Source organism: Macaca nemestrina, chromosome 7, assembly GCF_043159975.1.
Source record: "Macaca nemestrina isolate mMacNem1 chromosome 7, mMacNem.hap1, whole genome shotgun sequence".
NCBI lineage: Eukaryota > Metazoa > Chordata > Mammalia > Primates > Cercopithecidae > Macaca > Macaca nemestrina.
In genome coordinates, this window is record NC_092131.1 from 173,945,373 (window position 1) to 173,970,840 (window position 25,468).

Consider the following 25,468-nt stretch of genomic DNA (forward strand, 5'->3'; position numbering starts at 1 on the left):
TCCATATCGATTTACCAACTCGAACACAGGTACACCTGCTTCAGGAAGATTCTCCCCAAGTTCCAGAGACTCGTCCTCTTTCATCTTCTTCATCATATTCTGCATTTTTCAGTCACCAGTTTTAGCATCAGTAACCACTTTTTCAAAGACAGATGCCTGTGCCTCACGTGTGTCAAAAAGCCCCATTTTCAGATATTATTTAACAGGACTCCAACAAACAGACCAGAATTTATTCAGAGCTTGCAGTGAGGAGTGCCTTAATGCCAACATGACTATGTTGACAACACATCCTCTGGTGAGTGAAGCATTCATACAGAATGAGTTGCTGAAACTCAATAACATATGTTTACTGTACAAGTAAGGCAATAATATAGTGCTCTAAAATTATTCTGGGGACATAGGGGACATTTGTCTAAGATTTATGAGATGTGAGCAACCAAGAGAGCATGAACACTGATGTTTTACAAGTACTCCAGATCAGTAGATGGGCATTTGATTTTCCAGTTGGGGTGGCTTTCAGGGTCTCTTGGCTTCAATACTGTACACACAGAATTTCAGTGACAGATCTTGGTTAAAATAACAACAAGAATAACAACCCCTCATCTATTATATTGCAGCCTGGCAATTTAACTTAACTTAGTTTCACTGCATATAAATAGCAACTTAATTTAAATTAATTTCATGCATATCAATAACTTAATTTAAATGAACTTCACTGCATAAAAATAGCAACCCTATACTCCATGCAAACTAGAATGGCAGTGGAATTTATGTAGTGAAGACAGTGACAAATGATTTTCCAAATTTAAAGGAAACTTAAGGTTTTATAGGGAAACAAATAGAGGTAAAAATATTTTTAATCCTTCTTTTTCTGACAATTGTGTTCTGCTCTTATAAATAGAATGCTCTGCTTTCATTATTTTATAATATAGTGAGTTCATCAGGCACATGTATGAAAATTGTATAGTAAAGGAAGGTTTGTGTCCACTTGGTTGGTTCATTCGACTTAGACACATCATTTACTTTATCTCAAATGGTTATTTTTTAAGCCTTGGTTTTGTACAACATGTAAAGGCATCAGTCTTTGTGCAATATTAAGTCTTCATTCAAGTAACTTTTCTTTGTGTCTCTGCCTTTGTTTCTGCATTGCTTCTGTACTTCTGTGAACCGTATTTCAGTGAGTAATGATGACAATGGCAGCCATCCTGTCTCCCATTCTTACCACCGGATGTGAAGAAATTCTAGATGCGATCCAGCCAATCTGTACTCGACTCTCAGTTCCATCTTCTCAACTCACAGTGTCTTCCAAAGTCCATGCCACACCACAGCCTGGAAAATCTCCCAAAGCAGTGTCTTGAGGCAATGGTAGAGCTCATGTCACAGCATGGTATGTCTCAGGTATCACTGTCCTTCCCTGTTTGATATAGTCTCTCTTACAAACCATTGTTCCATACACTTTGCCCCTTTTGTGGTTGTGTATACATGTGGTATGGCATGTCTTAACCTCACAGTGAGGGTATAAGCATAGAGTTTTGCATATCTAGAAGTGTGGATCATTGGGAAGCATCTTAGAACCTACCTGCCATATCAGGTCCTGTCTAACCTGTATCAGTTTGTGGGTCTTCACTTATTTTTTTGACCTTGATCCTAGTGAAAAGAACTTGTCAGGTGTTCCATAGGATGTATCACAATATGGATTTGTTATATTTTTTCATCATTTGACTAAGATTAAACATTAATTTATTCACATATTTATCTAATATTGAAGACAAAAATCCTGAACAACATATTATTTAGAAATACAAATTTAGAAAATAATAAAGAAGAATGAGGCTGAGCACGGTGGCTCATGCCTATAATCCCAGCAATTTGGGAAGCTGAGGTGGGTGGATCACTTGAGGCCAGGAGTTTGAGCCCAGCCTAACTAACATGATGAAACCCTATCTCTACTAAAAATACAAAAATTAGCCGGGTGTGCTGGTACACACCTGAACGTTTCTTATATTCTGGGTAATAGTCTCCTAACAGTTATATGACTTGGGAATATCTTCTTCCATTATCTCAGTTGTCTTGATGGTGCACTTTGCATCTTAAAAGGTATTGATCCATGTGAAGTTCAGTGCATCTATTTTTTTTCTGTCACTTGCACTTTTGTGTCACATGTTAGAATCCATTGTTTCACATAAGGCCATGAAAACCTATTCCTGTGTTCTCTTCTGTGGGATTTTTAGTTTTAGCTCTTACAGCTACCCACGTATTCTATTTTGAGTCAGATACATATATGGTAAAGGAAAGAGTTAAACTTCCATGTGGATATCCCTTTCTCCCAGGAACATTTGTTGAAAAACTATTTTTTCCTCTTGAATCAAATTTTCAAGCTTGAAAATAAGTTTGGCCTATATATAAAGATGGATTTTGGCGTGCTCAACTCTATTCTGTTGGCTTGTATGTCTTTCCTTATGTTATGTGAGTTTTCCGTGGATGCTCTTTGTAGGTTTAGCAAGTTTTCTTCTATGCCTAACTTTCCCAGAGCTTTTATCATGAATGGGTTTGGAATTTGTCATATACCTATTCTGCATCTTTAGAGGTGACCATGAGTGTTTTTAACAAAATTCTATTACTATAGTTTATAACACCAGTTCTTTTTGTATGTTTAACCAACCTTACATTGCAAGGATAAATCGTTTTGTTTTTAGTGTATAATCCTTTTTATATGTTACTAGTTAATTTTGATAGAACTTCCTTGGTACTTTTTACCTATTTCATATTGGTCTGTAATTTTCCTTTCTGGAAATGTCTCTGAGTAGCTGTGGTGTCAGGGAACACTGGCTTCATACAGTGCGTTGGGAAAGGTTCTCTACTCGTCTGATTTTATTGATTGTTATTAATGCTGAAAGGCTTGAATAACACACCAGTGAAGTCATCTTGACTTGGACAGAAACTGAATCCTTAAAAGAATTCTAGGAGCTTGGAAGGGGATCCTTCCCCAGGTGAGCCTTCCCTTGAACTCTCTGCCAGGTATCCAACCCAGAGAAACTGTAAGTACTATGTAGGGCTGTGTTTTAAAGTCTAAACTCTGTAGTCATATGTTATACAACAACCCATCGGTAATATGCCTGACAGTAAATGTAATGTGGTATCTTCGATTAGATCCTTGAACAGAAAAATGACATTAGTGGAAAACCTGGTAAAATATGAAGAAAATCTATTTCAGTTAATAGTTTTGTACCACTGTCAATTTCTGAGTTTTCATAAATATGCTATGGTGATATAAGGTGTTCACATTTCAGGAAGCTGTAGGATATATGAAACTCTATTATCTTTACTACTTTCTGTAAACCTAAAACTATGATAAAAACATTTCTTAAAATGTAATATTCAGGTACCAAAAAATAAAACAACAATAAGAGAGACAGATTTAAACCACTATAAAGCCACAGATCAGAGGATGAATGGAGATGTGGGGATACTATGGCAAAATAGCTTGCCTTATTATACCCCATTCCTACACAGGGCACCTGCTTCAGAAGGACACCGTCACGCTCCAGGGACACTCATCCATTTTCTTCTTCCAATCACACCATTATCCAGTTATCAGTTCCTGTGTTCGTAACCACTTTTCCAAGGAAAGATACCTTTCTCACATATGTTAGAAGGCCCTGTTCCCAGGCACTTTCTGGCAGTGTCTTTGTAGGATCTCAGTATAAAGACATTTTAGAAGACATGACTTCCAGACATTAGAAGAGAAGATTGAGAAGCACCAGTGATGGGGAACATATATATTTCTGCATTAAGCGTGTTTTCTTAGTACAGATTCCTTTTTTTCCCAAGTTTTGCAAGAATACGATGCCTTAAGCCTTTGAGAAAACACTGTGATAATTCAGTTTTCTTCTTCATGCAGACTCCATCACGAATTTATGGGACCACACATTCTCTTGACACATCATGGATCTATATTGTCCTTTGATACATTAATCTGTTCTCACGATGCTAATAAAGACATACCTAAGACTGGGTAATTTATAAAGGAAAGAGGTTTAATTGACTCACAGTTTCACATGGTCAGGGAGGCCTCACCATCATGGCAGAAGGCGAATGAGGAGCAAAGTCACATCCTACATAGTGGCAGACAGGAGAACTTGTGCAGGGGAACTCCCATTTATAAAACCATCAAATCTTGTGAGACTTATTTACTACCATGAGAAGAGTATGGGGAAAACTGTTCCCATGATTCCATTTTCTTTACCTGGCCCTGTCCTCGACACATGGGGATTATTACAATTTCAGGTGAGATTTGGGTGGGGACACAATGAAACCATTTCAAGTGACAAGCCCAAAAGCCACAGAGTAGACATTATCATGGAAGAAAGTTAACTAGATATGAAAAAAGTTTATAATCATGGAGCTGTAGGTTAATTCCTGCTCAAAAAGATGTGGAAATGAACCTTTAGACATCAGATGTATGAAGGTGAGGCATGTTAGTGATACAGAGTGTGTCGTGCAGAGGTGGAAATAGCCTAATAGAAAAAAGGAATGAATAGCAAGTACAACAGACCCCAGCCCACCTTCCTGTGATGTAAGAAATGGACACAAGCTGAGTGCTGACTGCAAATGTGCTGGCTAAACAAAGATCACCACAGCAGGGGGACTATCCCCTCTTCCTCAACACAACTCCCTGTTCACAGGCCACACCACTTTATAGAGGAGCACCAGGGATGTTCCGGAAGCCATGCCCACAAAGCATACTAAGCCATGGGACTGCATACTACGCTCCCAAGGACATCTGCAAAGTCAAGAATCTTGTGTTTTCAGACCGTGATCATGGGCTACATTCTCCATACCATATTCATAGCTTCAGCGAGAAAACAAACTCCTGGGTCCTGGAGACCTAGAGTGAGAGACACAGCTGACCTTGACCATATTTCTCAGTTCTGAGAAGTTTGTAGCAGTAATTCAGGTGCTATTATTTGGGGCATTTATAATTCAGTAAACCTTCTTACGCCTCTAATCTTACAATTTACCTCATAGGAAAGGACAGTTTCATTTAAATTGGCGATCTTAAGTCATGGAGGTTTGCTCTTTTTATTTCATTATAACAGGAGTTTCTATAAAGTAAGTAACTTGTACAATCCCATTTTCTTCTTCATTTCAATGCACACATCTGGTCTATTATGATGTGTACTGTGAAGATCATCCATGACTAAATTCTTGAGGAAAAAAAAATCACCAACTGGCAGGCCAGGAAGGAGAGAGAAGTAGATTGTAGAAGGGCAGACTCATCTCTAGGTGGCAAGAGGGTCGATGAGCTCTGAGTGCTCAGGGTTAAGACTGGAAAAGTGATAGACATGAAACTCTGCTACCATGATGTCCCGGGCACAGAGGACACAGTGCTGAGCACTAAGCTTACAAACATTACTATGGTAGCCTGGAAAATAGGATTTGTACTGAGTCTGGATTGGCCACCAGAATTCTCAGAAAGATGCCACTGAAAACACCCCATCATCTGACCATGTCCTTAGGCAAGAACCCAACGCTGTCTCCGCCCTCTAGTCTGAATAAAGGGTGTATGACTCCTCTACTGGAGATTAGGGCTTCCTGTTCACTCAATTGAGCCCTAGTAGAAGCTGAAACTCTCAGTGCCAATATGCTCAACATTCTAAATTATACACTATGTGAGTTTCTTGTTCATTCAGTGCATTCTTTGGGGAACACCAAAGCCTGTTTCATTTTCTAAGTATCAGCAAGTGGAGCTGACGAGTAACAAGTGATCAGAGCAAAGCATTCCATGAAAACCAGAATGCACGTGCATCTCCATTCCCTGCTTACAGTCAGATTCACAAGACCCTCATTCATGGGATGAGAAGGATAAAAAGGGAGGGAAAAGAGATAAATATGTAGTTGATCTGGATGAAGAATCAGATTTGGGAAGCAACTTAGAATAATCTCTGCTTATATTTCTAAGATTAAGGAAAAAAGTCTCAAGATAACAGAATTTTCTATCTTCAGAGAGCTGCACTCTGCTGCAAACTTTCAAGTAACACTTTACCATTTCTGTCTTCTTTCTCCATGGGATCTTTGAGCCATGATTTATAAAATCACCTCTACATCATGTGTTTTTGTTATGTCTAATAACCTCTTGAAGTCTTTCTAGGGACAGTGACTATAAGTTATCACCCTGCCCAACAGGACTCCAGGAAACTGGGTCCTGGATGTTTACAGTGTGCCTCTCAATGGGATACTTATTTATCCTGTTGGATACCCTGAAGCATAAGTCTTTGACGCAGCATCCTTCTCACAGGATATTTGTTTACACTGTAAGACACTCTTCTGGCACTTGTCGGACCTGTGTCCACTCCATTCCCACCAAGGTAGCCACTGTCTAGGAGAGCTCTGAGTTGGAAAAAAGTTGAGTTCACATGTGCTGGTCACGTGAGACACGAGGAAGCAACTTAACAAAGCAAAGGTATTTCTTGCAGGTGAGGATCACTGGGCACCGTTGTAGGGTCTAACTGACACATTAGGTCTTCTCCAGTCTGCAAGTTTCATAGTCTCCACTTATTTTTCTTGACCTTGACCCTTTTGAAATGTACAGGTCAGATATTTTGTATTTGTAAGATGTCCCACAATATGGATTTGTCTCATGATTTCTCATGATTAAACTAGGGACATGTATACATTAAACACCTGTCATCTAAGTTTGCAGACAAGAAGAACTAAACATTATGGATATTAGAAATATAAACAGAGATAATACAACAAACACAAATTAGAGGATAACAAATAATTTCACAGTGATAGCGACCTTCAGTGATTAAGGAAGATGATTAAGCCAAGGAGTTCAATTAACGGCCATGAACACATTGCTCATGTTCTATTTTATAAGGTCAGCAGTGACTTTAAATAAAAAGAAGCCTTATACATTTAAGAATCGTTTGGGGTTTACAGAATTGTTTTAAATGTAGTACATAGATTTTCCATATATCCCACTACAGTTGTTCTTTTTATTAACTTCTTAATGTAGGACATTTGTCACAGTTAACTAATTTTAAACAGTAGAATGAACTACTCTTCATACTTAATTCAGATTTTCTTATGTTTCACTTAATGTCTAATTTCTATTCCAGGATCTCACCCAGGATACCTCAGCACAGTTAGCTATCATGTCTCCTTAGACTTCTCTGAGAGTCACAGTTTCTTAGATTTTCCTAGTTTTTGATTACATTGACATTCCTAATGTGGGATTTCTCTGAGGTTTTTTCCATGATAAGACTAGATTTGTGGGTTTAGGAGAGGAAGATGACAGAGGAAAGCTGCCATTCTCCTCACATCATACCAAGGACACAGGCTCTCAACAGGCTTTATCATTATTAATGTTAATTTGATCACCTAGTCATTTTTATCAAATTATCACACACTGTGAAATTATTATTATTTTTCCTTTTCCCCATAGAATGTTTCAGAACAAAGTCACTAACACAACACGCATTTGAGCAGTGGGGAGTCATGGGCCAAGCAAGATGGTTCACGCCTGTAATCCCAGCAGTGTGAGAGGCTGAGGCAGGTGGATCACCTGAGGTCAGGAGTTCGAGACCAGCCTGGCCAACATGGCGAAACCTCTAAAGATACAAAAATTAGCTAGGCACAGTGCATGCGCCTGTGCTGCCAGCTACTTGGGAGGTTGAGGCAGGAGAATCACTTGAACCTGGAAGGCAGAGGTTGAGGTGAGCTGAGATCACGCCACTGCACTCCAGCCTGGGCAACAGAGCGAGACTCCAGACTCCATCTCAAAAAAAAAAAAAAGTGGGGATTCATGATCCACCTTCTTATAGGCAGAATGTCTACAAATTTATTTGAACCCTCAACCATAAACGTGTCTATTCTATTACATATTCATTTATACATAAATTATATAATCATCTAAACACGGATATTGTATACTTTACATATGTTAATTTCTTTGATTGTTCAAATTGTTGCATGGTTGGGTATTGGAAGGTTTTTTAGTTGTCCGTGGTATAGTTTTGAAATACCCACATAATTAAGGTTCAGTGTTGTATGGTTGGTTGGTTTTGTTGTTGTTCAGCATTTTCTTTTATTTAACCACTACTAGGTGCTCCAGGCTAACTCTGTATTTAATTGTACTCCAGGCTAACTGTATAATTGTGTAATTTCTGCTAATGTTACCAATACCATATGATCTAATCCAGCAACACATGAATGATGTGTGTAGTCTCTTACTCTCCCTGTGAAGAAGTTGATGCTGGTCTCTTAATCATACTGCCTGAACATACATGCACAGTGGTTTCAGAACAGGTAACTTATACCCCAATGGGAAACAATTTTACCAAGTAAAGTACAGCACTTAGGTATAAATACTTTGGCTTTTAGCCTCGGCATGTCCACTTATTACCGAAGTTACTTAGACCCATTGCTTTCCCCCACTTTCTTTAGTGAGGTTATTCCATAAATTCATTACATAGTTATATTACTTTTGGGGATATTCCTCCTTGGAAACCCTTTACCTACTAAGTAAGGTTTTTAAATTTGCATAATTTAGTACACTCTTTGTGTTATAAAGTTCTTCAGGATTCAGAAAACATTATTATGTATCCACCAATACAGTATCAGAGAGAGTGATTTCACTGCCCCAAAGAAACCTCCTGTATTTCACTGATTCCACCTTTCTCTCTCCCAAGCCCCCTGTTACCACCAGACTCTTTGCTATCACTATACTTTTTTCCTTTTCTAGAGAGTCATATAGGTAGAATTACACAGTATTTTGCCTTTTCCAACTTGTATTTTTTCACATAGCAATATACCTTTTAGATTTTTGAAGTATATATCTTGTTTTTTAGACTTCGCATCCTCTATTGTTGCAGGACAGGTGAGCCCCAAATTTGGGGCTTCAAGTGGCAGGGTTCTTGGCTTTGCCCAGGAAAGTATTTACGGGCAAGCCAGTGGTGATAGATCGCAGTCTTTTATTGAACAGTACTGCTCCTTTAACACTAGGGCTAACTCATAGGTGTTGCATCAGTTGGTAACCTCTGGGCTCTTATCAACTATCCTTACACTAACGTAAAACTACTTTCAATTACATGGAAGTTGAGGGGTGGACCAATGAAACTTAATGGGCAGGTGATTCAGAACTTTCCAGGACAGGAGCAGTAACTTCTGGGTTGTTGCCATGGAAAGAGGTGGTAAATTCCTGGTTGTTGGCCTGGAATTTGTAAACAGTCGTGCGCTGGAGGGAATGTCTCATGCCGGTGAGCAGTGAGGACAACCAGGGATCCCTTTGTCTTCTTTTGCCGGTTTCTTCACTAGATGCTGTCTGGACCAGATCTCATTTTGATCAGCAGGATTGTGACTAGGAAACAACTTGCCGGTCTCCTGCCTCATAATGGCAGAACGCATTGAGTGTCTCTTCGTGTGATTCGGATGTGCCTGTAGCTTTTATGGAGAATTGGGTATTTGAATAATTTCCATTTTTGATTGAGATATATGCCTTTTTATTTTTGAGCTCTTAAGAAGTTGCCGTATATTATTAAGAATAGACCATTATCACCTATAAAACTTGCAAATACTTGCTTTTTAATTTAACTTAAGTTTCAGGGTACATGTGCACATTTGTTACTTAGGTAAACTTGTGTCATGGTGGTTTGTTGTAGATTATTTCATCACCAATGTACTAAAGCCTAGTACCCATTAGTTATCTTTTCTGATCCTCTGTCGCCTCCCACCCTCTGATAAACCTCAGTGTGTGTTGTTCCCCACTGTGTGTTTTTATGTTCTTGTCATTTACCTCCCACTTATAAGGGAAAAACTTGGTATTTGTTTTCTGTTCCTGCATTAGTTTGCCAAGGATAGTAGCCTCCAGCTCCATCCGTTTTCGTGTAAAAGACATGATACTTTTTATGGCTGCATAGTATTCCGTGGTGTGTATGTTCCACATTTTCTTTATGCAGTCCACCATTGATGGGCATTTAGGTTGATTCCACATTCTTGCTATTGTGAATAGTGCTGCAATGAACCTATGCATGCGTGTGTCTTCTTCACAGGACACTTTTTATTTCTTTGGGTATATGCTCAGTAATGGGATTGCTGGGTTTAATGATATTTCTGTTTTTAGGTCTTCTTGTAGTCTCCACACTGCCTTCCACAATGGTTAAACTAATTTAGACGTCCACTGACGGCGTGTAAGTAATTCCTTTGTTCCACAACCCTGCCAGTATCTATTTCTCGACTATTTAATAATAGCCATTCTGACTGGTGTTAGATGGTATCACATTGTGATTTTTAATTGCATTTCTTTCAGGATCGGTGAGGTTGAGCTTTTCTTCATATGACTGTTAGCCACATATATATATATCTTCTGTTGAAAGTGTCTGTTCATGTCCTTTGCCCTCTTTTTTTATGGAGTTGGTTTTTTTTTCTTGAACATTTGTTTAAGTTCCTTATAGATGCTGCATATTAGACTTCGGTCATATGCATAGGTTGCAAAACTTTTCTCCCATTCTGTAGGTTGTCTGTTCATTCTCTAGATAGCTTTCTTTTGCTGTGCAGGAGCCCTTAAGTTTAATTAGGTTTCATTTGCCAGTGTTTGCTTTTGTTTGCAAATATTTGCTCCCATTCTTTGGGTGTCTTTATTTTTGTTGGTGCAGTGTGAATCAGAAAAGTTTCACATTCTAATGAGGTTTAATATGCCTGATTTTTCTTCTTCCCTTTTGCTTTCGGCATCATATCTTAGAAAAGATTGTTTAACCTAAGACCACGAAGATGTATTCCTGTGTTATTTTCTACATTTTGGGCCTGTTTAGCTATTATATATAGATATATGATCCTTTTGAGTCACTTACATTTTCAGTGTGAGGCAGGAGTTCGACTTGCATGGAATATGCACTTGCTTAGAAATATTTTATTAGAAATATTTATCCATATATAATTTATTTGGTGACATTATAAAATTATTTCACTATAAATGTATGTATTCATTTTTGAGCCTTATATTCTATTACATTGATCAACATCTATATTCTTATACCAGTACTATAAATCTTGATTACTATTACTTTGCAGTGAGTTTTGAAATCAGGAAGTATGTATCTCCCATGCCAACCTTTTTTCTCCTTTCTCAAAATAATTTAGGCTACTCTGGGTCTATTGCATTATATATATGAACTTTCGATAAGCTTTGTGAATTTAGAGGAAGGAAGTGTCACCTGGGATTTTGATAGAGGTTGCATTAAATCTATAGATCCCTTTGGAAAATATTGCCAGCCTAACAACATTAGCCTTTATAAGCAGTGAATAGTCAAAGTTTTTTCCGTTTTTTTTCAAAATATTTTCTATAGTTTTTGTGTATATATCTTATACTTAATTTGATAAACTTATTTTCGATGTCATCTCAAATGGAACATTCTGAGTTTTTTGTTTTAGATTATTAATTGCTAGCATATAGAAATTCAGAGGATTTTGTATCTTCACCTTGTATACTGCAAGTTTGTTGAACTCATTTCTAAATTCTAAACATATTTGATTGAGTCCTTTATAAGTTTTATACATAAGATCTTGTCATATGCCAACAGATAGAGTTTGACTTCCTTTCCATCCTGGAAGCCTTATATTTATTTTTCTAGACTAACTGTCATGTCTGTATCCTCTACTACAATGTTGAAAACAAGTGTCAAGAGTGGAAATCCGTGTCTTGTTTCTAATCTTGGAGAAATTAGTGAACGTTTCAGATAACTTATGATGATACGTTAGTTTTTCACGGATCCCCTTTAAAAGGGAGGCAGTTCCCTTATCTGCGTCATTTGCTGCATATTTTTCTCATAAGGAGTTGGAAAATTCTCAAGTGCCTATGCATCTTCTGAGATGATTATGTGGTTTTTGTTCTTTATTATATGAATACAGTGCATATCACTAGTTGTATGTTGAACCAAATTTTGCTTTCCTGAGGTAAATACCCTTGATATAGCATACAATACTTTTTACATGTTTCTGCTTTGTTTTACTAATATTTCCTTGATGATTTTTGTCCCTGTATTCATAAGGTATATTGTTCTTCATTCTCCCTATTTGAAGTGTCTTTGTCTGGCTGCAGTATGAGGGTAAACTAACTCAGTATACAATGGGAAATCATGTTTTCTCCACTTTTTTGGAATAATTTGTAATAAATTAGTATTAATTTTTAAATGATTATAATAATTCACTGATGAATTCTTCTTGATGAGGTCAGAGAGGTTAATCCTAAGAATAGTTACATGAGCTTGGAAGGAGACCCTTCTGCAGCTGAGCCTTAGCCTGGGCCATCACCTACATCTGGACTGAAGACGCAGAGAAACTGTGAGTAATATGTGTGTGGTTTTGAACCACTAAGATGTATAGTAGTCTGTTATGCACCAAGTCTTAAGTAATATACCTGACAGTAATTGCAATGCGGTATTCTAGATTAGGTCTTAGAACAGATAAATGTATCATTATTAGAAATTCTGGTAAAATATGAAGGAAGTCTGTAGATCAGTTAACAGTTTTGAAACATAGTGAAATTCTTAGTTTTCATGAATATACGATAGTTGTAATAGTAACATTTTAGTTAGCTGAAGGGTATATGAAACTGTCTGTTCTACCTGTGTATCTTTTTGTAAATCTGCAATTGTTTCAAAATCTATTTTCTAAAATTATTATATCTTTAAAAAGAAAACAAAGACATAAGCAAAAATGTTTGGCTTCCAGAGATGAATGGGTAGATAGGGAGAGAATAGAAAACGAGCATTTTTTATCTAGTCACCTTTCCAAACCCAGGTGCACCTGCTTCGGGAAGGCACCATCAAGCTTTAGAGACTGTCATCCTTTTTCTCCTTCTCTGTTGCCCAGTCACCAGTTGGAGTGTCAGCAACCACTTGTTCAGAAAAAGCTGCGTTTCCTTCACATATCCAGAAAGCCCCATGTGCAGACATCACTGAGCAGTGTATATTCAGGATCCCATTGAAGCATTTTTGGGAGCTATGACTCAGATTAGAAGCCAAGAATTAGAAATTTCAGTGACAGGGAACATAAATCATATTTCTGCATTCAGGATAGTGTTCTCTTGGTACAGGGATTTCTTCTTCAAGTAATCAAAAGACAACTGTACCTTCAAACCTTTCAGAAAAATATGTCCTAACTTAGTTCTTTTCATTCTACAGACTCCATCAGGAATTGTCTGGGACCATGCATTCTGTTGCCCACTGCCAACCCGAAAGCCACCAAGGTAGCAGGTAAGCAGAGTACAACAAACGTTTCTAACAAATGGGTTTAGGCCAGACCCTACTTACAGAGACCTGGATATGAATCTTTTACACAACAGGATTTTTGCAGTTGGATGCTAGTGAGTGGAGAAAGCAGATGACAAAGTGCTGAGCAGGGAGTTCCCAGACACACTCTAACTGCATGGAAGATGTGATTTCCCACAATACCTTAAACCAACAGTTCCTTAGAGGCTGGCCTGGACATCACAATTCTAAAAGAGATGCCATTTAAAAGAAACCAAATTCTAGACCAGATCATGAGGCAAATACCCAACACTTGGACTCCACACTCTAACCTGATTAGAAGTTGGAGTTCAGTGGAAGAATGTCTTGGATATTTGAGAACATGACACTATGTGTATTTAATTTAGCCTTGCTGGAATTTAAAACTGTAGGGGAAAATTCAGTCAACCTCCTAAATTCTGTGAGTTTTTGTTTTTGTATGTGAGTTTCTGCATACACATAAAGAAACTCCCATCGTTTAGGAGGTTGACTGAATTTTGGGTATACAGAAATTCATACTTTATGTGTTTCTTCTTCTATCAGTGTATTCCTGAGGGAACATCAAAACCAGTCCCCAAATCCAAGTACGCAAATTAGGGTTGACCAGAGTAGCAAGGGGACGGATTAAAACATTTTATAAAGACCATTATGCATCTACGTCTCCAGTGACTAATTATAAAGTGATTTCTTTTTTTTTTTTTTTTTTTTTTTTTTTTTTGAGACGGAGTCTCGCTCTGTCGCCCAGGCTGGAGTGCAGTGGCGCGATCTCGGCTCACTGCAAGATCTGCCTCCCGGGTTCACGCCATTCTTCTGCCTCAGCCTCCTGAGTAGCTGGGACTACAGGCGCCCACAACCGCGCCCGGCTAATTTTTTGTATTTTTAGTAGAGACGGGGTTTCACCGTGGTCTCGATCTCCTGACCTTGTGATCCGCCCGCCTCGGCCTCCCAAAGTGCTGGGATTACAGGCGTGAGCCACCGCGCCCGGCTGTAAAGTGATTTCTATGATCTCCAGCCATATGGTTAAAACCGCAAATGGGAATGAAGAAAAAAGAGTTAAATAAATATTATAGCTGAAAAAATGGAGTTTATAATAAAGCTTTCAAGGATCATTGATTATATTCCTAAGACTGCAGTGGAAAATTTCAAGATACAGCTTTTTCTAGGTCTTTAGAAAGCTATTACTCCAGTGAATTTTTCAAGTAACTCTTTATAATTGCCATCTTCTTCCTCAGTGGATTTCTTAAACCATAGTTCATAAAACTACATTTCCATGCATAACATAAGAATTCTAGTGTTCCACTAGTAACTCTAATGTGTCTAATAGCTACGTAGAATGTCAATCCACTTGGTGAACTTATGTGATAATATTTAAGCATATTCCTTCAATAACAGGTAAGAATACAGTTGATGAGCCCCCATAATCTAACACTGAGAAATTGACAGTCACAGAGGACAGTGTATTCCACTCATCGTAGAGGGCACATTTTCACGTTTATGAAACACAGGGACACCTTAACTTTGACAGTGTAAAATACTATTGACGAGAAGGCAACCATAATGTTATTGTCCTCATTTACATATACATGAGCTTGGTCTATAAACCTACCATTGACATTTTCAGGTCATATCATTAACATCATATCTTGCATAAGGGGTTTCAGAAGGTTGGAAAGATAAACTCACAGGAGCAACATAGGAATCTCACAAGAAGTGCAGCATCACCAAGCTTCAGAGTAGCACAGGTGATAATAATATGGGGAGAATTATGGGCAAGATGAATTGACGAGTGATTCAGGAGAGTTACATCTGAATGAGAGAAAATTTAGGAAAACCTTTTCAATGTGTTTTTCTTGTTTGTTCCATCCCATGTTATCATAGGAATGACGCAAGACAAATATCCACATGTATGCACATTGAAAATAGTTTTTCCAGTAATTATAATGTATTTATATTATTCCTATGTGATTTATTTATAAGTGATAAAAGTATTAGTTTCTTCGTTTGTTAGTGGTTTTTTTCTTCCATTCTGGTGTATGAAGTAATGACCTGTTACAATTGACACGAATGATATATCTCACAATTTATTAGAAAAATAATTTTTAGAGGTTAGTATAGGCTTGATAATATACTGCATGCTTTATATGATATCATTTCCTACAGTGCACACTGACGTCTCAAGAAGTGAGCACGATTTTCACTCCTGTGCTCCATTTTGGAGTCTGAGCTTTCTGTAGGAAAGGTATAAAGGACCCTTGAGTTTGATACTGTCTGCCCCAGTCTTTGCTCACTTCGACTATGTAGAATGTGTCTTGTCTGACATGCTAAATAATTTTCAGGTCTAGTTAGACAGCTCACCTTACCCTGTAACATGAAGATATTTTCCTAAATTGTGTTCTGAATACTCTATTATTTTTATATTCAAGCCTATGAACCAACTAGAATTGATTTTGTGTGTATGTGAGGTCAAAGGTCGTATCTTGGTTGTTCCCTGTGAATATTCAATTTCCTGGAACATTTTATTAAAAACTGATCTCTCCCCCATGCATCAATGTATAAATTAATTTTTATATATGTATATGTCTGCTTTCTAGCTCTGTTTTTATTTTTTAAGGTACTGGTTGTTTCTTCTATCTTTGTGCAAATTTCACAGTCTTATTATTATCTTTTTTTTCTTTTTTTTTTTTGATACAGAGTCTCACTCTGTCACCCAGGCTGGAGTGCTATGATGCAATCATGGATCACGGCAACCTCCGCCTCCTGGGTTCAAGCGATTCTTGTGCCTCAGCCTCTCGAGTAACTGGGATTATAGGTATGCAGCACCACACCTGGCTAATTCTTTTGTATTTTTAGTAGAGATGGAGTTTCACCATATTGGCTAGGCTGGTCTCGAACTCCTGACCTCAGGTGATCTGCCCACCTCGGCCTCCCAAAGTGCTGGGATTACAAGTGTGAGTCACCACACCCAGCTTACACTGTCTTATGATTAAGAGAGTCTATTTAGGACAATAATTTTCTCTCCAAAGATTCTTTTGTAATTTTTCTTTTTTAAGAGAGAGAGAGGATTTTGTCCTGTTGTCCAGCTAGGGTACAGTGACTCAATCGTAGAGGAGACTCTGTGTTTGAACTACTGGGATCAAATGATCCTCCCCTCTCATCCTCCTGAATAGCTAGGACTACAGACACAAGCCACCATGCCTGGTTAATTAATTTTTTTTTTTTTTGGTAGAGACCGGGTCTTCCTGTGTTTCCCATGCTAGTGTAGAACTCTTAGCCACGGGTAATCCTCCCTGCTTTGTCTCCCAGGGTGCCAGGATTGCAGGTGTAAGCCACTGTGCCTGGCCCAGAGCCTCTTCTTTTAACCACAGTGCTTTACCATAATGAAGTAAAAAATGTAACAACCTGCATGCCTTGCACCTACACCAGTACTTTCAGCTGTACCTTGAATAAAGCTGTAGGTTTAGAACTTTTTTTAAAAAAATTAAATGTTAATTTTTTTTGAGACAGGATCTCACTCTTACACCTGGGCTGGAGTGCAGTGGCAAGGTCTTGGCTCACTGGAGCCTCGACTTCTGGGCTCAAGCAGTCCTCCCACCTCACTTTCCCAAGTAGCTAGGACCACAGGTGTACAACTCTGCCCAGTTAAATTTTTTTTTGTATTTTTTGTAGCGATGGGGTTTCGTCTTGTTGCGCAGGCTGTCCTCGAGCTCCTGAGTTCAAGCACGCCCACCTCAGCCTCCTGAGGTGATGGGATTACAACCGCACCTGGCTGGTTTAGAACTTAAATTGTTGCTGTAAACTCTTGATTCCCTTAATATCCTTGTGAATCTTAGACAATCCCCCAACACCACTCCCCACTTTATGTATAAATACTTTCAACAACAGCCAGTAGTGTTGAAAACCTTGAGATGCAGCCATAGTAACCTCCTGCACTGGTGTAGACGACTCTGTGACAGGTTCCTTCTCCTCCAGACCATGCCCACCAAAGTCAGAGCCACATGGGAGCCTCTGAGCTCAGAGCCACTGTATGGGGTCTCCATGTGCAAGGGCAGCAGCTGCCTGCCCTTTCTGTTTTTGAGATGAGGAATTCAGTTTTGAATAAGGCTGAGTTTGTTCAATACTGATTTTGCAGGCTGACCAATGACACCTTAAGACTTTATTTCTTGCATTGTAATATTTATCCTGATTTTGATATGATTTGTTGTTCAAATGTGTTTAACGCTTGAGTATAATATTTTTCTTTTTTTACTCTCATAAGCATCATCCAAAACCATATTTTAATTTTTGTGTTGTATATTTAAGGTGTTTATTCCTCTGTTTTAAAAATGGATTCACAATTATTTTTCAATGAACACTTTTAATTATTTTATTCTTTTCTCATATTTCTCTTTCCTAAATTTAATGTGAATATCACTTTTATTAGAAAAGACTGATGTTACACGTTCTCTGTTTTTTGTTTTTCTGCAAATTTTCTCTGAAATATCTCTGGTTGAAAAGGAGAAGGACAGAAACTGTTCTGGAAGCCACAAGGCAAAATTGACTCAGATTCTTATGCTTAAAAAGATGTGTGAAACTTTCCATTATATGGCTCAATTTCTGTACATGTGAAAGGTTAACAAGGTATTGATTTGTGTAGCAGTATAGTAACACTTCACGTCTGATTACAAGGAGCAACCACTTCTTAATTGTGCAGGTGTGAACTTCATGATGTTGCCTTACTTTCTCCTTCACAAAGATTTAGACAATGGCTGGACTCCATAATTCCTTCCATCTGACTTCCATAAATGTATACATGACTTGTCTTTGTACAGATCACCTATTCTATTAGATATTATTTTCTTATTTTTGATGAGTGATTATTAAATTTGGTTTTAGTTCTCAGAGATATAAAAAATACCACTTAGAAAATGTGTACATAGAGTGCTGGAATCAGAAAATATTTTTGTACCATTGGCTTGTAAAAAGGGTATTTCAATTTTTTATTTATTGTCATTTTCATCAATCTTAATATTCTCAAAAGGCTTTCATGCTTGTGCTCTTTTTAGATTTTAATTTTTGTTGTCTTAGTCAAAAAACATGTGAGGATTGGGAACACTTGTTCAAGATGTGTGACATGAGCAGTCAGCAGAGCAAAAACACTGATATTGTATGGGAATATGTAATAACAGATGGGCATTTGCTCTGCTAGGTGTGGCAGCAGTCAGGGTCTGTGAGCTTCAGTGCTGTAAGCAGAACTGACAGATCCTGCTTTAAGGAAAAAGGTGCCCCTCATCTGTTGTATTCAACCTGGCACCATTTTGTTACCAAACCCAGTAGTGACAGGAAAAGAAGCCTATAGGTAACTAAACACTTAAATTATTTATTATTAAGGCACAAAATAAATTATATATTTCATATATTTCTATTTCAGATAGAAGCAAAATTATTGAATAAACCATAATATAGGCCTGTCCCTGTGTTGCATGAAAGCAGTGTACTTCGATTATTGCCTTTGCTTGAGTCTAAAGATGAGGCTTTGGTTAACTTGAGTTAGATGTTAGATGCTGGCAGGAGTCTGTCTTCTTTAGAGGAGCTACATGTATCCAGGAGTCAATTCCTTGTACCTTAACACCACAAAGATTAGTTAATAGCACCTGATAAGAAGTTTTTCAGGTGTTGGAGGTGGTGATACACTTCACAGTGATTAATTTTTTTAGCTTTGATAATCCCCAGCAATAAGTCAGAGACTTAATTTAGAATTCAATTTTGGAGATGTCTGTCAAAGATGTTAGAAAGCTTAAAATACTTGATCAAAAGCAAACTACAGGTCCTTGTAAAACAATAGTTATTCATTTAACCAAAGTGATCATTGAAAGACTTTAAAGGCAATACAGAAAGTTACACATGTGTAAAAATCTTACTCCTTTCAAATTTCATAGGTTTTTAAAAAGCAATTAAGCACTTTATAAAGGCAACGTAGGAACTATCTTGATAAAATGTAAAATCTTGTTTCTTAAGCCAGTTACCAAAAAGTCAAAGGGAAACCTTTTTTAGTGTGACTGCCTCTCCTTAGGGGAAAGCCCGTTGAGATGATCTGGAAGTACAACTTATAATAAAAAGTGCTTGAGTTTATTCAAACATGGGAAGAGTGTGTACACAGTTATGAGTAGAACTGGGGAATAGATTACTCTTAGTAGCTGCATGGTAGCTTTCCTGATGACAGAATTTAGACACACCAAAACAACAACAACAACAACAACAACAACAAAAAAAAACCACAACCCAAGAGTCTAGAATCAAGTTATCCTGGAGGAAAACACTGCTTTTATAGACCTCTAAGATAAAATATTTTAGCATCAGGCCACAACATTTAGAAGTAAGAAAATTTACAGGAGCTGAGAGGAAGCTGAAGGATAGAGTTATCCCAGGCCATGTCAAAGGGAGAAAAAGCTGATAGCAGCAAGACAACAATTGAACATTTGAGATATGAATCTCAGCAGTTTTCAAAAGAAATCGATTATGGAATAGAAATTCAAAATTTCTTGTCATTTTATTAAGAGCAAATTGATACCTTAAGAAAATATTGGTTTAATATAGGGGACCATTCTTTAGAAAGACTATTATAAACAATTCCTTTTGAATTATACCTAACTTGATTACATACAAAATTCCTTTTATAAATTCCCCTTCACGAGCCTTGTCGTGACTTAAATAGACCATCTGTCACATGCTTGGACTGTACACTTGTCCTATGGTACCTGTTCGTTTTTAAAATTTTTTTCAATTTTCTTTTTCTAGATTAACCTTGTAATAAGAACCTGTTGCTTAAATAACCAGTCATTTTCCTTTAGGAGAATAATTTACCATGCAAGATTCTTTGTCATATAAAATTACTCTTTTTTCTTGATAACTTTCCTTACCAAAAATACATGCCCTTTGTCTATATGTTTCTTCACATCTGTTTTCGCCATATACTGCTTTCCTTTCTAGTTTGTTTCATAAATAACCTTTTCAAACTCATAATTTGAATCAACTTTTAAAAAACTTTTGAATTAGACAAAATAATTCTTTTTCTCAATAAAGACGCCTCTTCTTTGGCACATTTTATAGAAACCTAGGAAAAAAGAAATCCGGAACTATCAGATATTAGTATTGTATAGATGAGAAACATTTCACAATTTTTAGAACAGTTTTCTCTATATAATAACCCTTTCTTAATTGGAATTGACCCAGACATCCAGTAAGCATCCAAAATGATTTTAAGAGGAACATCATACACCGGGGCCTATCATGGGGAGGGGGGAGGGGGGAGGGATTGCATTGGGAGTTATACCTGATGTAAATGACGGGTTGATGGGTGCAACACAGCAACATGGCACAAGTATACATATGTAACAAACCTGCACGTTATGCACATGTACCCTACAACTTAAAGTATAATAATAATAAATAAATTAAAAATTAAAAAAATAAAAAAATAAATAAAAAGATTTTAAATTATACAAAAATTGCACTTAGAAGTATTGATCTCGTTGACGTGTACTCAGTTTTTCCATTTTAACAGTTTACCTAGAGTACTTTTGAAAACTGGGATATTACCCAAAAGTAGTAATTATTTAGTTATGTCCCTATTACCCATTTTTAAAGTCTGTGGACATAAGGTGTTTTACCTAATTAAGAACCTTAAAGTTCAATATATGTGCATTTTGTTAATAGCACAGAAGATTTAACTGTTTTCATTGAACTAGTAATATTAAATTAGTCTAACTCATCTATAAAATCACACAAACAAAAATTATTCTGTTTTTGGCTGGGTTTATGGTCCTATAGCCTTTATGTCATATCCTGACACCTTAATATATAGACAGAGATAAATACAAAACCATTTGTTCAGTAAACTCAGATAAAAATATGCTGATCATTTTGAAGATATTTCTAATATTATGTCACCAATAATCTTAAAACCAGTTTTATTTTTCAAGGATTATTAAATTTATGTGAAATTGAAAAGCTGCCTGACTTAATTTATGAGCGCTTATTTCCTTGTAAGTCAATTTAGTAGCAGACTAGACATAACACACATACCTACATATGTACATACACACAAACATGTCTACCTATGTACATACACATCTACATATGTACATACACACATATCTACATATGTACATACAAATATGTCTACATATGTACATACACAAACACGTCTACATATGTACATACAAACATGTCTACATATGTACATACACACAAACATCTACATATGTACATACACACAAACATGTCTACATATGTACATACAAACATGTGTAAACAGGTATACACACACAAGGAAAGGTCTCATAGCTTTTACCTTGGGATTCCAACCGTAAAGTAACAGTATACACTCAGTATTTTATAAAAAATAGCTGGATACACGTTATCGTCTGACAAAACTGGAACCTGTTTCCATGGCTAAATTGTGTTTTCTCCAATATATAATCTATGAAAGCTGTGAACCAAAATTTGAGTAAAGCAATCTTTATGGCAGTTTTGTTTTTAAGAAAGCATCTTTTACCTTTTTTTTTTCCTTCAGTTTTAAACAAGTTTCCTTTGTTTACTTTCTAATTAGTCCGTAAATAATGTGTCTTATCACAACACCAACAGCTTAGTAACAGCCAATCTGAAGCAGGCAGAAAACAAAACAGAGGAAGAAAGAGGTTTTGATGACTCTGCTTCACTTAATAGCTGCAGTTAACCATTTGAGCTCTCAAGTTTTCTTGCTATAGTTTGCCTCTCTGTTTAAAATGTTCACAAAAGTAGGTGTTAATAAGTAGCCAGCTGAAATCCAGAAGAGAATGAGAATATGAATTTCCTGCCAGGCCTCTGCAGAGGAGCCAGGTTTAAAATCTGGCTCCTTTAAAAGGAGGGAAAGAGAAAAAGATAGAAAAGGAGATTTGTGAACCTTCTAGCTGCTGCATGGTATAGGGTTGGTACCCCCACCACTCTTGCTGACATCCCATCAGGGAGAGCCCCAGTACCGTGGACATGCACAGTGTGAGACAAATCCCTCCCACCTCTACAAGTCATGGGCAAAGGAAACTGTTGACAGCTGGAGAGAGCTAGGGGTACCTTTGACTGAGATGAGTAAGGCTGTAGGTGGCTTCCAAGATAATCAGGAAGATGAAGTTGAAAGTGAAAAAGATAGGAAGAGATCAGGGCCCACACTCAAAGGTCATACACACACACTTAAAAACAAATGGTGAGCTTCCAAACAAACCCCAGTTAAGGGCTGGGTAGAATCCTGAATTTCTTTCCTCTGTTCAAAACAGCTCCACAGGTATCTGAAACCAAGTGGAGCGATGCCCAGGAGTGCCACAAATTCAAATCCTTCAAACACTCAAATGATAGTCCCGTTAGTGAACAAGACGAAACAGCAGAGCCCCAGCGACACCCCAGAAGACACGGGAAAGCTGGGTGCAATCCGACCAGCTCCCTTGGTTGCAAGGGTTGCCAGCTTCTTCAGAGGTCACATTCTTTGTACCAGCAAAGTGTCGATGGCTGCAGAAGTTGTGCGAGGAAGTGAAAGGGAGGGTCTAGGAAATGAAAGATTTTCAGCAGCCACTTGGAAGTTCCCTAACATTCCTGCCCTGGGGTCCGCTAGCCTTCAGCTGCTGGTACTCACAGGTAACCCTCCGCCTTGGTAGCAAAACCAGGCTCACAGGCTTGGGTTGCCCAGAGCACATAATGCTCCCCATATGGGCCACCAAATTTGTTACCAAACACAGGTTTGGCCACTTGTCACTGACACTATCAAATAACAAGCATGAGGGCGGTAAAAAGAAAGTGACTTTATTTCACAGTTTAGCAATGGAGAAGAACCAGGTTCGTATCTAAAGGAGCCGCTTCAGTTTTCTAGGAAGAAAGCAGGGTTTTAAGAAGAGAAACTTTCTTATGCAGGGCGTGCAAGGAACATGGAGGTGCGGGGTCTATGTGTCTTGCTGTAAAACTTAGCTAAGAAGTCATTGGTTAGTCTGACCAGTGTCATTGAGGAAAGAGTCGGAATGTGGATTAACTCTTGTCTTGAGACAGTCTCCCTGTGAGGGAGAATTCTGGATGGTGCCGCTTCCGTTCAACATTTGGTCCTTAGAATTTCTAAGGAAACATACTTAGATAAGCTGGCAGTCCTTGCAGGCTGTTTCACTGGTGGAAACGAAGGAAGGAAAAGGTTAAATTTGCCTTTCTAAGGAGCTAAGCAAGAGGTGAACAGTGAGAAAGAGAAAAAATACACAGGTAGTTTTTAGGAAAATGCTATACTGGATTATAATTTAACATAATTTCACTGTGTCTAAAGAGCTACCCTGTACTTCATGCAAACTACATAGCCTGTGGCATTCATGGAGTGACGAACAGAGAAAAAAATACTTTTGAAGTGCAAAGGTAACTGGAGATTTTTTTAAGGAAAATCAGTGAAGGAAGAAACCTTTATTGGCTTCTCCTTTTGGTGAGAAATGTTGTCTTATAAGTAGACAATTGTACTTTAATTATTTCATAATGTAGTGATTTTACCAGCCACAACTAGCAGCATAACATAGGAAAGGCAGGTTGGTGTCCACACAGGGTCACTAAATCTACCTAACAAACCATTTACTTTATTTCTAAAAATATCCTTCATCCTTGGACTTGATGCAGGATTACTGAGTCATGGAATACTTTGTGTTTTTTGTAGTCAGAAATGAGATGAAAGCATAAAGGTAAATTATTCTTTATTAAAGAATTCATTTAAATTACTTTTCTTTTTTTTTCTTTTTTTTATTTTTTATTTATTTATTTTTAATTTATTTATTATTATACTTTAAGTTGTAGGGTACATGTGCATAACGTGCAGGTTTGTTACATATGTATACTTATGCCTTGTTGGTGTGCTGCACCCATCAACTCATCATTTACATCAGGTATAACTCCCAATGCAATCCCTCCCCCCTTCCCCCTCCCCCCTCACCATGATAGGCCCCGGTGTGTGATGTTCCCCTTCCTGAGTCCAAGTGATCTCATTGTTCAGTTCCCACCTATGAGTGAGAACATGCGGTGTTTGGTTTTCTGTTCTTGTGATAGTTTGCTAAGAATGATGGTTTCCAGCTGCATCCATGTCCCTACAAAGGACACAAACTCATCCTTTTTTATTGCTGCATGGTATTCCATGGTGTATATGTGCCACATTTTCTTAATCCAATCTGTCACTGATGGACATTTGGGTTGATTCCAAGACTTTGCTATTGTGAATAGTGCTGCAATAAACATACGTGTGCATGTGTCTTTATAGCAGCATAATTTATAATCCTTTGGGTATATACCCAGTAATGGGATGGCTGGGTCATATGGTACATCTAGTTCTAGATCCTTGAGGAATCGCCATACTGTTTTCCATAATGGTTGAACTAGTTTACAATCCCACCAACAGTGTAAAAGTGTTCCTATTTCTCCACATCCTCTCCAGCACCTGTTATTTCCTGCTTTTTAATGATTGCCATTCTAACTGGTGTGAGATGGTATCTCATTGTGGTTTTGATTTGCATTTCTCTGATGGCCAGTGATGATGAGCATTTTTTCATGTGTCTGTTGGCTGTATGAATGTCTTCATTTGAGAAATGTCTGTTCATATCCTTTGCCCACTTTTTGATGGGGTTGTTTGTTTTTTTCTTGTAAATTTGTTTGAGTTCTTTGTAGTTTCTGGATATTAGCCCTTTGTCAGATGAGTAGATTGCAAAAATGTTCTCCCATTCTGTAGGTTGCCTGTTCACTCTGATGGTAGTTTCTTTTGCTGTGCAGAAGCTCTTTAGTTTAATGAGATCCCATTTGTCAATTTTGGCTTTTGCTGCTGTTGCTTTTGGTGTTTTAGACATGAAGTCTTTGCCCATGCCTATGTCCTGAATGGTACTACCTAGGTTTTCCTCTAGGGTTTTTATGGTATTAGGTCTAACATTTAAGTCTCTAATCCATCTTGAATTAATTTTCGTATAAGGAGTAAGGAAAGGATCCAGTTTCAGCTTTCTACTTATGGCTAGCCAATTTTCCCAGCACCATTTATTAAATAGGGAATCCTTTCCCCATTTCTTGTTTCTCTCAGGTTTGTCAAAGATCAGATGGCTGTAGATGTGTGATATTATTTCTGAGGACTCTGTTCTGTTCCATTGGTCTATATCTCTGTTTTGGTACCAGTACCA

At 37.7% G+C, this 25,468-nt stretch overlaps 1 protein-coding gene across 1 annotated transcript in view; it reads left to right on the forward strand.

The window, feature by feature from the left end:
* Positions 1-25,468, forward strand: part of LOC105499091 (nuclear pore associated protein 1) — a 564,120-nt gene that overhangs the window by 63,887 nt on the left and 474,765 nt on the right. Inside the window, exons 10-13 of the mRNA XM_071099379.1 lie at positions 207-295; positions 1,179-10,193; positions 12,236-13,256; positions 15,981-16,098. The gene's annotated coding sequence lies outside the window, so the exon portion shown is untranslated. The remainder of the gene's footprint in view (positions 1-206; positions 296-1,178; positions 10,194-12,235; positions 13,257-15,980; positions 16,099-25,468) is intronic.